We start from the raw sequence: 10,725 nt of genomic DNA, 5'->3' as shown, positions 1-10,725 counted from the left end.
AACATGCCCAAAGTATGTGAGAGGAGCCTCAAAATCCTTGCCTCCAAGGAGAGCTTAGTTTCATCATGCCCAGAACAGACCTGTTTTTTCTCTTGGAGGTCTTCAACACTACAACTCAAAGGCACTGATTCTTCTGTTATCATCCTTAGTCACTGTTCAACTCTCTGATGCATAGCAGTAATTATGGTAACACCTTAACACCTTAGTCTCTAGACTGACATCATTGCTCTTCAGCACTCTAGAGAAGTCCCTGACAGCAAATTTTCCTAATGAAATTTGTCATTTGATTTCCTGACTGCTGGTGCCAAATGTTGATTATGGAACCAAGCAAGCTGAACTTGATAATAATCTCAATCTCTTCTCTGTCTAGTATAATGCTGTCAACTGGCCAAGTGGGAAAAATCTTTGTTTTCTTTATGTTGTTGCTTCAATCCACATTGACCTTCTATAGCAAATACTTCAGGTCTTCCTCAGTTTCAGCAAGTAAGATTGTATCATCTGGATAACACAGATTATTGATGAATCTTCCTCCAGTTCTGATGCCACAATCCTCCTCATAAAGTCCAGCCTACGAAATTATCTGTTACACATACATATTGAAAAAGTATAGGGGTAAGATGCATCCCTGGCATACAGTTTTCCTGATTTTGAACCATGCAATGCTTCCTTATTCTGTTCTGAAGACTGTTTATTGCTCCAATTATAGGTTTCCCATGAGCACAATCAAGTGTTCTGGAGTTCCCATTCTTATCAAAGTTAGCTACAATTTGTTGTGATCCACTGAGTCAAACGCTTTTTCATAGTCAATGGAACACAGACAGACATTCATCTTGCATTATCTGCTTTCAACTAAAATCTGTCTAACACTGGCTATAATGTCACTCGTGCCATGACCTCTTCTAAACCAAGCTTATATACCCGTAAGTTCTCAGTAATTGTTGGATACTATTCAGTAGGACCTAGCTTTTTTTTTTGAATGCTAATTTTGGATAAGATACTTTAGAATTGGACACATCAATGAACACATTATGGTCAATTTTTCATCTGTGATATTTTATTTATTTGTTGACTCTATTTGATTGTGATCCATAGCAACTCAAAGCAAGGCATTATAACAGAACATGCAGAGACCTAGAATTGGAGAATAAAAAGGGAAAAATTTGCTTGGCGTTTCTCAAAAGCGTAAAGAACTGTAAAACAAATTCAAGCTTTGAGTTGCAGTACTTAGGGATGCTATAGGCAAAATCTTGAATGATCCAGGAAGTATAAAAGATGATGGAGGGAATGCACAGGATCACTTTACCAAAAAGAATTGGCGACATGGAACTATTTCGGGAAGTGCCATATAATCAAGAGCCAAAGGTAATGAAAGAAGAAGTTCAAATTGTACTGAAGGCATTGGTGAAAAATGGCTCCGGGGATCAATGGGACAACAATTGATGTATTTTGAATGACAGATGCAGCCCTGGACATATTCACCAGTCTACGCCAGCATATTTGGAGGATAGCTATCAAGTCAACTGGAAAAGATCCATATTTTTTCCTATTACCAATAAAGATGATCCAACAGAATGTGGAAGTTATAGAACAGTATCATTAATATAAACATGTAAGATACTGCTGAAGATCATTAAAAAGTGGCTGGAACATAGAGAAATGCCAGACATTCAAGCTGGATTTAGAAGAGGCCACGGCACTAGGCATACCATTGCTAATGGCTGAAAGCAAAGAATACCAGAAGAATGTCTATTTCCACTTTATTGACTAGGCAAAGGCATTTGACTCTGTGAACCATAACAAATTATGGCTAACATTGAAAAGAATGAGAGTCCCAGACCACCTAATTGTGCTCTTGTGAAACTTGTATCTACAGCAAGAGGCAATTGTGTGAACAGAGCAAGGGAACACTGCATGGTTTAAAATTAAGAAAGGTGTGTGTCAGGGTGGTAACCTTTCCTTATACTTATTCAATCTGTATGCTGGGAAAATTATTAAAGGAGCTTCACTCTATGAAGAAGAATGTGGCATTACTTTTGGAGGAAGACTCATTAATAACCTCCATTCTGCTGACAACACAACACAACCTTGCTGTCTGAGTGTGAGGAGGACTTAAAGCACTTTCTGCAGAAGACCAAAGCCTACAGCCTTCAATATGGATTGCATCTCAGTGTCAAGAAAACAAAAATTCTCACCACTGGACTGATAGGCAATATCATGATAGGTGGAGAAAAGATTGAAACTGTCAATGACTTCATACTTGGATCCAAAGTCAATACACTTGGTACCAGCAGTCAGGAATAAGGAGGCATATTGTACTGGGAAAGTCTGCAATCAGGGACCTCTTCAAATTACTGAGGAGCAATGATGCTAATTTGAGGACTAAGGTGTCCTTGATTTTGGTCATGGTCTTTTCAATCACCTGCTATGTATTTGAGGAGTGGACAATGAATAAAGATGATAGAAAAAGAAATTCATGCCTTTGAGTGTTGGAGAAGAGTTCTGAGTATTCCCGGAACTTCCAAAAGAACAATCAGATATCTTTGAAAAAGTGCAGCCAGAGGGCTCTTTTGGTGGCACAGATAACAAAACTCCAACTCTTACACTTTGAACATATTGCTTGGAGAGGCTGTTCCTTGAAAAGAGATATCATGCTTGGAAAGACCGAGGGTCAGTGTAAGAGAAGACGACCCCCAATGAGATGGATAGACACGGTGACTTCAGCAATGGGTTCAAATGTATCAGAATTGATGGGGATGGTACAGGATTGGATAGGGGTCAAGTCTATTGTTCATAGCGTTGCTATGAGATGTGCTTGCCTCAAGAGACATAGTAACAACAACAGGAACTCTGTTGCTAACCAAAAGTCAGGTGTTCTAATTCACCAGCCACTTCTTGGAGGAAGATAAGGTAGTATTCTCCCATTAAGATTTATAGCCTTTGGAAACCTGTTGGAAGGGTACCCTGTGTCAGAACTGACTCAACACCAGAGGAATTAGTCTTTCCTATAGCTATAGTCTTCTCAGTTACGTGCTGTGCATCAGAGAGTTGGACAGTGAATAGGGATGATAGAAAGAGAACTGATACCTTTGAGCTGTGGTGCTGGAGAAGCGTGTTGAATATACCATGGACTGCCAGGAGAACAAACAGGTTTGTCCTGGAGAGGGTGAAGCCAGAGTGCTCCTTGGAGTCAAAGATTCTGAAGCTTCGTCCTGGCATACTTTGGACATGTTGCAAGGAGGGACTGGTTCTTGGAGAGAGACATCATGTTTGGGAGAGTGGAGGGACGGCGCAAGAGGGGAAGACCCTCGATAAAATGGATCGATTCTGTGAGTGGAGTGGTGGGAATGAGTGTGTTTCAGACGGCGAGGTAGGCACAGGATAGAGCAGCTTTCAGGGCTCTTGTACATAGGGTCACTATGAGTCGCAAGCGACTCAATGGCACATAACAACAACAATAGCGTTACTTGCTTGCTGAAACAGAGAGGACTTGAAGCACTTACTGAAAAATATCTAAGGCATTACATCTCATCATCAAGAAAATAAAGATCCTTATCACTGGACCAATAGACAACATCATGATACATAAATAGAAGATTGAAATTATCAAGGATTTAACTTGGCTGTACAATCAACACTCTTTCAAGCAGAAGTCAATAAATTAAACAATATATTGTAGTGAAAAAAATGCTGCTAAAGACTCCTTTAAAGTGCTAAAGAGGAAGGATAATCACTTTGAAGACTAAGGTGTGCCTGCCCCTAGATATGGTATTTGCTGTATATAAATTGCTTCATATGTATGTGAAAGGAAGAACAAAGAAGAATTCATGCCTTAAAATGGTGGTATTGGCAAAGAGTTCTGAATATCTCACAGACAGTCATAAGAATCAGTATTTGCCTAGGAGGATGTGGAGGCAGAGGGCCCCATAGACACAAAAATGGTGAAATTTTTTCTCAAATACTATGGGCATGTTATCAGCCCCTAAGAGTGTAGGAGGGGAAGTCCCTGGAGAAGGACATGATGCTTAGAAAACTCGAGGGTCAATGGAGGAGAGGAAGACTCTCAATGAGTGGGATTAATACAGTGACTACAACAATGAGGTGAGCAGCGACTATGAAGCTACACAGGATCAGGGAGGGTTTCATTCTCTTCTACATGGAGTTACTATAATCTGAAGCTGACTGCTTAAACACCTAGCAGCATCAGAATAGCACCATTTACAATACTGGGTTTCAACTCAAATATTACTCTCTGGAAGATAATTCTAGGGCCCCTGGTCACTCCTTTCCCAATGTCTTATTTTATTTCCTCCTTATCTTTCATTACTATTAAAATTCTGTTTTCTATTCAATGGTGTCCATAATTAGAAGGAAAGCTGCTTAAAAGAATAAACCTTGTTTACTTTGCAGGCCTCTGTGTACTCAGTCCCTAGAATCATGCCTTTGTGAATTACTGCACATTTTTCAAGATGCTGACCAAGGTAAATGGTAACACTGTGCTTTCTAAATACTGAGAGACCTGCAAGAGCAAGGCTGTGGTGGGCCCTGCTATTAGACAGATGGGAGATTGGTGGGGGCATTTCCTTCTGTTGCCAGCTGCAGGGTTGTTTGCCCAGCTCAGCACACGAGGGTGGATATAATTAGCTCTTGTGGTTTGTCCAAAGATGTGTCCAAGTCCCAGTGTGAAGCATCTTTATCTAGTTCTCTAAGTTGGCATTGTAGCAGGTTTCTGTGAAGGCAGAGCAGCCTCGCTAAGTCCTTAGAACTCCTCTGATGTTAAACAGACTTTTCTTCATCATGGGAATTTTGTTTCAGTGTAAGAGATTAATCAATTTCTTTGAATGGAACCTAATCTCATGTGGAATAACACTAGGAAGGAATGCACTTCGTAGACTAACCAACCATACAAGGTCAAAATTGCAGATATACCCATAGATAGAGATCAGACCACAGGAAAGGGAAGGTTAAAAGGATTAATGGAAATGAGAGTTATAAGGAGGAAATGGGAAGAATTCATTGATATTGTGGGTACCCATAATTAATGTTATAATACAAAATGTAGGTAAATGGTTTAAGAGGAAATGGATTCACTTTTAAAACTTTCACTCAAAACACAATTTTAAAAAGAAAGGATAGATTACCTAATCCCTTGATCCATGCAGATAACCCTAGAATGACTTAGGGAAAATCTGTCTTCCAGATTCTATTGTAAGTCTTCTAATACTTCATCTTCGAACACATCTGGAGGTAGATCAGGATTCCCGTTTTCTGCGAGGAAACAGAGACTTAGGAGAAGTAAGGGATTTGCCCAGATCCCATGGCTGGTAAAGGAGTAATGCAAACAGGTGAACTCAACCTGAAGTTGACCTTTGCTGTCCATCCATTTGTCAAAAACCTGACACTCATTTCTGATTTGTCCCAAACCTTGAGGAAAAGAAAAGCAATACTAATAGTCTGAAGTAGTGACCATGAGATATTGACAGGAATGTGGATGAAACATTAACAAAGAAATCAAGTTACATCAGCCAACTTAAAGAGAAAGGATTGTAGTTGTCAACCATTTCCTTAACTTGGATCCTCAATCAACACTCTTGGTACCAGCAGTCAAGAAATCAGAAGAGTCATTAGGAAAATTGGCTTCCAGGGACTTCTCCGGAGTACTAAAGAGTGAGCAATGATGTCATTTTAAACTCTAAGGTGCTCCTGAGCAAAGCTTTTCAGTCACTTCCTATGCATCTGATAATTGGACAATGACTAAGAATGACAGAAGAATCGATCCCTTTGAATTGCAACCATATAACAACAAGAAGAATATGTGACCTTTAGTAAATTTGTTACCTTTTACATCTTTGTGTAGATTGTAAATGTGCCTTGTTGTAGTGTACCATTGCGTCAGAACTGACCCATAGCTGACTCTGGCAGGTTTTCAGAGGCAGTTAATTGCACAAGAGGAGGTTGCCCATTCTTTCTTCCACGGAGTAGCTGGTGGCCTAGAACTGTGTGTCTTTAGGATTGTAGCACAGCTTCTTGCCTTTAGGCCACTAGAGCCTTACAAGTTGGGTTTGTGTTGTTTTTTTTTTTTTTTTTTTAAGAGACTAGCTAATTCAGGACTCTGCACATAGTAGGATAGAGAAAAAACCATGATTTCCTTTTCTCTAAGTATTATGGCTTGAAATTTCTTGGTCATGAAGTTTTATTTTTTCCTCAATTTTATGCTCTCCCAGTATTCGTGGTAAAATTTTATTTCTATTAGTTTCTTGCCTTGCTTCAGGCACAGTTTAAGATCTTAATTCATTTCCCAAGATTTGTGCCTCATTGCTCTGGGAAATCTCTTGGCCTTCATAATAGCTGATAAGGTTCCCCTTTTCCCTCCATTGAATCTCCCCAGACCGCAGCTCTGACCATAGTCTTTGTTTAATGGCTTCCATTTCACCTCCGTTAACCACTCATGAATCTGTGCCACAGCTTTTGGTGACATTAGCCTGAAAACAAAAGTCCCTCTAAAATTATAACCTGTGAAAAGTTGGGAAAAATATATTGAGAGAACATTTTTCTTGAAGAAGAGATATTGGCCTCTTACCAAATAGTGTTATTACCCTAGGAAGTTTGCACTTACAGCCGTTGCCCAGAAACACTTGTGGTAGGAAGTGAAAACACAAAAATGAAGTGAATTCATCTTAGCCTATAGCAGCAACTTTCACCAGGGTCTGTTAACTTGGTTGAGACATAGCAATCTAAACATGAAATTTTTCAAAGAAAAACAGCCTGCCTTGTGAGTCCAAGAAAAGTAAGAGCTACCTCCAATGTTAGGGAAACAAACGAAGGCAATAAAATGTGTTGGTGCTGTTGTTATATGCTATCGAGTCAGAATCAACTCATAGCTGATCTTCCATGGGTTTTTCAGAGTCTGTAGATCACAAGGGAGAAGATTGTCTTTCTCGTCCTGCAGAGCTGCTAGTGGATTTGAACTATGTACTTTTGGGTTGGCAGTGAAACTCCTTACCACTAGGCCATCAGAGTTCCCTAATAAAATGTGAATTGTCTATAATGTCTTGCTAAAAACATTACCACTTTTTAAACACTTAAGAGGTTACATATAATAAAAAATCCTTAATTTTGGAGTTTTTTCCCCCCAAGGTAAAACAAGCTGGATAGCTTGCATATTTTCCTTGGATAGTTCAAAGAACATGTTCAGGTCTCTTCTCATATTTCCTTTCAAGGAGGGTGATCCATCCCTTTGGGATGTAACTTTCAAACAAATCTATCTTAACAGAAAAAAAAATCCCACAGATAGAAAATTATAATAAACTTAATTTTTATATCTACAAACTGTCTTTCCTTATGCTTCAAAGTTTCTTGACTTTGGGGCTATTTTTGGAAAACCAAAAATCATTGTTAAATTGTCAGAGATGTGAAAGGCTACAATGAATGGGATAATCAGATCCTACAATCTTGTTGACCTCCTTTAGCCTAAATGCATATCCTCAAACATTGCTCTGTATTCTCTGCCTTGATATCAGCATGGGTAGAGTGGGCTCAGTGGTAAACATGGATATCTATGCAGGGATGGGACTTCTAGGAAGTACTAATGTTCTCCTTTCGTTGGTGGTGAATACACATTATAGAGAACAGTGATGGCTCATGGATGGAGTTTTCACCTTCCATAAGGGAGATCCACATTAGTTTACTAGTTCATGCATCTCTTGCACAACCGCCATCCAACTCTCAGTGGTGACCTGTGTGTTGCTATGAAGCTGAACAAGTCTTAGTGGAGCTACAACTCCAAGAAGAGGAACAAAAGGCTGTAACGTGCTTCTGAATAAAGACCCTATGGATCCCAATGGTTCCAACCCCAGTAGCTCATGGGGCTGGAACAAGACAGGACCTTGCTTTGTTCAGTTGAGCATGGGGTCACTATACTGGGAGCTGATTCCACATCAGCTAACAACAGACGTTAATATGTTCACTCTACAGAGGTGGAAACGGAAGCCATTGATGTTGAGTATATTGCCTGAGGTCACACTGATAGTTAGCCGGAATCTAACTCAAGGTGACCAGTTGTCTTCATTTTTAGTGTTGTGGTTTTTTGTTTGTTTGTTTTTTTGGTTTTCTTTTCCTTTTCAGGACTGAGGAGTTTCTTGAGATGTGAGATTTTGGGTATTGAAACCTGAACAGTCCTACATAAGCCAATATACTGGGTTCCCCTGGATATTTGACTTTAGAAAGTCTGTATGTTTCTTTTTCCAGACTAAATTACACTTTTCTTTAGTTTCAGACTAAACTACACAAGCTCTGCCTCTTACTACCCACCATCTCTCCTCGTAATTCTTCCCTCCTCTTTCCTTCTCTTCTTTCTGTGCCACCAGCTCACCACTGTGTCAGCTGTGAGAGTTTCACTGCAGCTTGCAGTCCATTTACTCTTTTCTGGGCCACAAGAAATCGAAAGGCTGACAACTCAGTGTCTCTGTGGTTTTCTGGGTCTCCAACTCAATTGGATTTCTAGGCAGAAAATAGTTATTCTCTTTCCTTGATGGCAACTGCATTGGAAAAAAAATTAAAAAAATCAACAATTTCCCTGATGTTAAGGACAACAAAATCTATGAAGAGTACAAAAGAGCTAACTATACCTGTGGGCATTCCAATTCATCCACCCAGAAACTCTGTCTTACGTGCTAACCACGGTGCCCGTTAACCTCCAGTCATCAGTCAGGGCCTTCTGTGCTATTCCTAGCAATTTCTCTTAGTGGAGAATCTTGACCTTGAGGGATCCTGGTACCTGCTCCTATCAGCTAAGCTTTTTCTAGCAAGGGCTCCTCTCTTTAGGCAACTTTCTTTAGTTGAGTCTATCATCTGTGACAGTTTTGAAGGCTAGCTGTTGTTTCTAGTGGCTTCTTTAGCTGATGGCCACATTCCTGGTAACTATTCCTGACAGCAGCTTTTCTAAAATTTCTCTCCATCTTTTGCTTTTCTGGAGCTCTGGTGGCCTAATGGTTAAGGAATTGTGATGCTCACCCAAAGACAAGAGGCTGGAATTATCAGAAAGTGCTTAATCTCTCAATAATAGTAATAACAAATATTTATTGAAAACCTATTATGTCTGACATACAAGTTGTATCCTGTGCCTCAGAGATGGAGAGGTACAACAATGAATAATGTGGATATGATTTTTATAGAATTTACGATCCCTTTCTTGTTTAACCTCTATTGTTTCCCAGTTTTTCATATTTAAATTAGCTATGGGGAGAACATCTTTCTAAAGGAATCATTCCAAATACTTCTTAATAACATAAGAACAACTATATATTTTATATCACTCTCACTCTTTGCCTCCAAGTAGGGAGGTCTCTTGGCACAAGATAAGGGTGATGGTTGAAAATCATGATGAATAATATAATGAATGTCACTTAACTGTACATGTAAACATTGCTGAAATGGAAAATACTTTATTATACATAAATTTCCCATGGTTAAGAGAGTATGTTCACTTACTCAACAAAAAACATTCAATTCCTTCTTGATGGGAGGAATTTAGTCAGGTACAAGGATTCATAGACGCATGGAGCATGGCATCTTTCTATATTACCCTTCATAGAGTATGGGGGTAAAATAAGGAAAGAAAAATCCTAGTAATACAGACCAAGTAAATAAGTATTGATCTGTCCTAATTTCTGGGGGCTGAGTCCTGGTCATTCCTCCCTTGTATGTATTTCAATGATTTAAGAGCTTGGAAAACACTCAAAATTTATCTTCCTATATTTCTCCCTTTTTTCCAAAGATCTGGGGAAACCAGAAGCAAAGCCAGCCCCAGTAGTGACGGGGGCCATTCTGTAGTCTCTCAAGTACAAAGTTAACCAGACGCAGCAAAGGAGTGACTAAAATCATAGGTTTAGAATTCAGCATTTGAGCTCATTTTGCTGTGACCTTGACAGGTCATTCAATTTAGACAAGTCTTAGTTTTCATATCTGCAGAACGGATGGGAGCTCAAGGGTCTTGCAAACAACAAGCTCGGCTGAGAACCAGAGGATGGGCGGGGAGTGTGTATGAGTCTATCCAGAGGCACCATCGACTCCTGGAAAATCAGCTAGTGAAAACTTTAAGGAGCACATTCCTGCTTTGACACTGATCATGTCACCATGAGCCAGAATTGACTCATCAGTAACTGGGAGGTAGTGGGATAGTGATAATAATCTCTTCATACTGTTGGCATTAAAACACTTAGCATGGTCTTCAAGGAGCCCTGGTGGCTTGCTGTTGAAATTGTGTACCATCGAGTTGGAACTGACTCATAGCTGATCATCCAGTGGATTTTCAGAGACAGTAAATAGCATGGGGGGAGATTGCCCATTGTGCTCTTAATGCAAAGCTAAGTGGTTCAAATCTACCTGATAGATGGACAATCTCTTCTCATGTGATTTATTACCTCTGAAAATCTACTGGAAGGTCAGCTATGGGTCAGTTCTGACTCAATGGTACTCAGAAATAACAACAATACCATGGTCTCTGGCAAACAGTAGGCTTCATTAAATGATCCTGAACTCACTTCCATTGAGTTGGTTCTAATTCATAGCAACCCTAGTAACTAATTTTCTGAGGCTGTAATTTTTACAGGAAGAGTCTTCTCTTCTTTCTCTTGCAGACCACTAGTAGATTAGCACTCTTTTTTTATTATTAAATTTTATTAGTTTTAATGAACATTTACAGGGATTTTGGGTTTTCATTCCTTCATT

At 39.5% G+C, this 10,725-nt stretch overlaps 1 pseudogene; it reads left to right on the top strand.

The window, feature by feature from the left end:
• Positions 1-889: 889 nt before the first annotated feature.
• The window catches only part of LOC102852710, a 15,706-nt pseudogene continuing 5,870 nt past the window's right edge, over positions 890-10,725 (top strand).

The sequence above is a fragment of the Elephantulus edwardii genome, unplaced genomic scaffold (genome assembly GCF_000299155.1).
Source record: "Elephantulus edwardii isolate Elephantulus edwardi_28Jun2011 unplaced genomic scaffold, EleEdw1.0 scaffold00202, whole genome shotgun sequence".
Lineage (NCBI taxonomy): Eukaryota > Metazoa > Chordata > Mammalia > Macroscelidea > Macroscelididae > Elephantulus > Elephantulus edwardii.
The sequence above is the reverse complement of the archived record's forward strand: the minus strand, read 5'-3'. Positions and strand labels throughout refer to the sequence as shown.